Source organism: Ictidomys tridecemlineatus, unplaced genomic scaffold (genome assembly GCF_052094955.1).
Source record: "Ictidomys tridecemlineatus isolate mIctTri1 unplaced genomic scaffold, mIctTri1.hap1 Scaffold_626, whole genome shotgun sequence".
NCBI classification, from domain to species: Eukaryota; Metazoa; Chordata; class Mammalia; order Rodentia; family Sciuridae; genus Ictidomys; species Ictidomys tridecemlineatus.
The window spans coordinates 175,514-178,764 of NW_027524315.1; the positions used below are offsets into that span (position 1 = coordinate 175,514).

Sequence of the window (3,251 nt, forward strand, 5' to 3'; positions counted from 1 at the left end):
TTGTCCCATCTCTACATTTGTGCTTTAGCCACCTGTGAGTCCCATCTCTGGTTTCAGAGAGAATAGAGGGTGTTATGGGCCAATAGACACAATAAACCCTAGAGATTAGATGCTACCCTACTTTCCAGAAAAGACTGGGCACACCATGAGTTGCACAATGATGGGACCAGGGTCCAAAAGCTGCTGAGAGGGAAGGACTGGTTGTGAATGCATTTTTGAAGGCTCCAAGCTGGAACTCTAGTGGCACCAAGCAGGGCAGATGCTGGTGGGGATGTTTGGGTAGTTGTTGGTGAACACCTGCGCACCTGAGATGTTTAGGCATGGAGGAGAAATCAGCAGCTCATAGGGCTTTTGAAAGTGGTCTTATGTGAAAAGAGGCTCAGGTATGGGCACAGGAAATGACATCATTGCCTTGACAATGGATCAAACAGAACATGGAACCCTGGTATCCAGGCACCCACTTAACTGACCAAGCCATCCGAGCTCATTTGGTTGGAGAAACTGGAGGGAGAAGGATGTTCTCCTGTGGTTGCAAACAATGCCGAGCCTCAGGCTCCCAGGAACCTCAGGGGGGCCAACTAGCCCTTTTGTGGATGCACTGGGTGAGGCTTCATCTTAGACGCCAGAGCCTCTGGCGATTGTCGCAGAGGAGCTCAAGAGTAACAGTGAGTAGCACAGGGCAGGTGAGCCCAGCAGGCCCTCTAGTCTGATCCCTGATGAATGGCCCAGGACTCCTATTCTGACTGTGTGTGTGTGTGTGTGGGTGGGTGTGTGTTTGTACTGATGGGAACTGTCCCATTGTGCTTTGACTCTAGTGTATTGGCACAAGTCATTTTTCTGTTTGTCACCATTTCCATTTTAAACCAACATTCTTGGTCCCAACACAGGGTGAAAATGATGAGAACACGGAGGAGCCCTTCAGGGTACAGAGCCTTGAACCTTACAGGCAGGACCAGCTTAGGAATGAGCTCCTGCCTGTCATTTGTGGGAGGAACCTACATTTCAGTGGCAACATGGGGTTAATCTCCTGGGATTCCATCCCCACCCATCAGGTGCTGGATCTCTTGTTCCCAAGGTAAGCACCAGACCACCAAGCCCAAGTGTGTAGCCCCCTCATGCCTGGGTCTTGGGGCTGCCATGTACCTCTCAGGGACCCAAAGGTTTGTGATACCTAATGAGATAGAGGACCACACTCATAGTGGAATGTCAGTCCCGAATGGGACGAGTCCTGGAGGTGCCTGCCACAGCCTTGCAAGGGGAGTGAACTCCGCTCTCAGGCAGAGAAACCATCCTGACTCCAGCTGATCCACAGAGGTCCGTGGAGCAGTCCCCACACACTGGGCACCACAGCTCAATGGTGTGCACTGAGCTCATTCCCAGGTGGACTCAGCGAGGCCAGGTGGTCTTTCTGGTGTGATATTGGCTTTGTGAAGAACGTAGATCTGTGCCAGAGGCGTCTCAAAACTCAGGCCTTGGGAAAAGCACTTTTGGGTTAATAAAGACATGTTAATTTCCATAGTGGGACAGAGCATCCTAGCTGGGACATAGCTGGACAGGGGCTTTGGACATGGCGGCTCCCACACCCAGAGATATGTGGGAATCAGCAGTTTGGGCTCATTCACTGATGAACATGGAGAAAGCACCCACTGTGTGAAGACACGTTTCCAGTCACATTTCATAATTCATTGAAAAATAGGGTGCAAATGACTGCCATTGTGTCCCTTTTCATGGGGGTCAGCCTCAAACCGCAGGTGCCATGAGTACATATCCTACATGTGACTGCATCCCTGACTCCATGGGGCATAAGTGCACGTTGTCCTCTTCAGTGACTATGGTGGACCCCTGGACCAACTTCAACATGGAATGGGCTTGGGGTCAAGAGGGTGGGCTCCTGTTTCCAGAATAGGGACCTGCAAGGTGATTTGACTTGGGAAGGCTGAGGAAAGACTGCTCTCCCCAGTGTAGGGTCAGAGGTTTTCTCTGGAGGCCGTGGTGAAGGCAAGGCCAGGGTTTTGCTGACTCCACACCTTCCTCCCCACAGTGCCTCACCTTCCTTCCTGGGGACCTGGGTGAACCTCTACTCCGAGGCTTCCCATCAGCCTCCAGGCTTTCTGAGTCTGCAGCAGCTGCTATCCATGTGGCTCCTGCTGGGAGGCTTGAACCTGGAACACCAAGCACACCACCTCCTGGCCGCAATTGAAGATGGCAAATCAAGCCAGGCAAAGCCTGAGAGCCAGGCGGACTGTGGTGAGTACCTAAGGGTATATGAGGAAAGGTCCAACTGTTGTCCCACTGCAGGGAGTCTGTATGCCTGGTGTTGGGCTGGAAATTAGGACAAGCCTTTGTCCATTCAGGAAGTGACCCCAGTCTGCAAAGAGGTCCTGTGTGGGCCAAGGGCCTGAGTTCTTCCTGGCAGCAGAGGTATTGTCTGTCTGTGGGAAGGTCAGGGCAAGGCAGTCATGTTGGCATCTTTTCTCCTCTAGCTACAAGCTCAGTTCCTGTCACGGCTCCTCAGCCAACCCCAGAGCCAGAGCCTTCTCCCAGGGAAGGGGCAGAGCCGGAGTCCAGGACATCAGGGGTCTCTACTCGGTCCTCCCCAAGGCCCCAATATAACAAGCGGATGAGAGGCAGGTGCCTCATTCACGTCTACCTGGAAAAGGAAAGGACAACACAGTATAGGAGCATCCTGGTGAGTCCTCGAGCAGGGGAGTCTCCTGGGAGCCCACAGTGGGGAAGACCGAGTCCACAGCAAACACTTTGGACTAGGCCTGTCTTCTTGAACTGGAGCTTCTGGAAGGTCAGGAAGGAGAGCAGAAAGTGAGCAAGAGAGAGGCGGGAGAGCAGCAGCATGCCAGGTCTGGGTGCGAGTGGGCCTGCGTGTTTTGGGATGTGCAGGTCAGAAGTGCAGGAGTGAGTGCTGGGTTCAGAGGAGGTCAGAGAAATATCGAGGGTACAGGCCATCCTCTACTGACCTTGGTATTGAGGAGGAGTATATTGAACCGTGGAGGTTGAAGCACAGGAGTTGGCAGTCATTTTCTTGTGTGTGGGAGGGGATATGTTGCTGGTTGAAGGGAAGGGAGCCATTGTAGAATGATTAGGGTGGGTAGGTGTGGGTCACAGAGAACTGGGGGCCTTGGAGGGGCCCATTAGTGTCCTAGTTTGCATGTATGTGAATAGAGATTTAGCGGCTCTCTCTGCAGAATTTTCCTGGGTGTGGAGTATCCATCATGAGACTCTGGTGTCCACCTCCA

At 52.8% G+C, this 3,251-nt stretch overlaps 1 long non-coding RNA gene across 1 annotated transcript; it reads left to right on the plus strand.

Annotated features, from left to right (window-relative positions):
• Window positions 1-414: 414 nt before the first annotated feature.
• On the plus strand, window positions 415-2,663 carry LOC144374232 (uncharacterized). The gene is made up of 3 exons (XR_013433679.1): window positions 415-1,075; window positions 2,042-2,247; window positions 2,484-2,663. It is a non-coding gene; the product is annotated as an uncharacterized LOC144374232 (long non-coding RNA).
• Window positions 2,664-3,251: the final 588 nt, after the last annotated feature.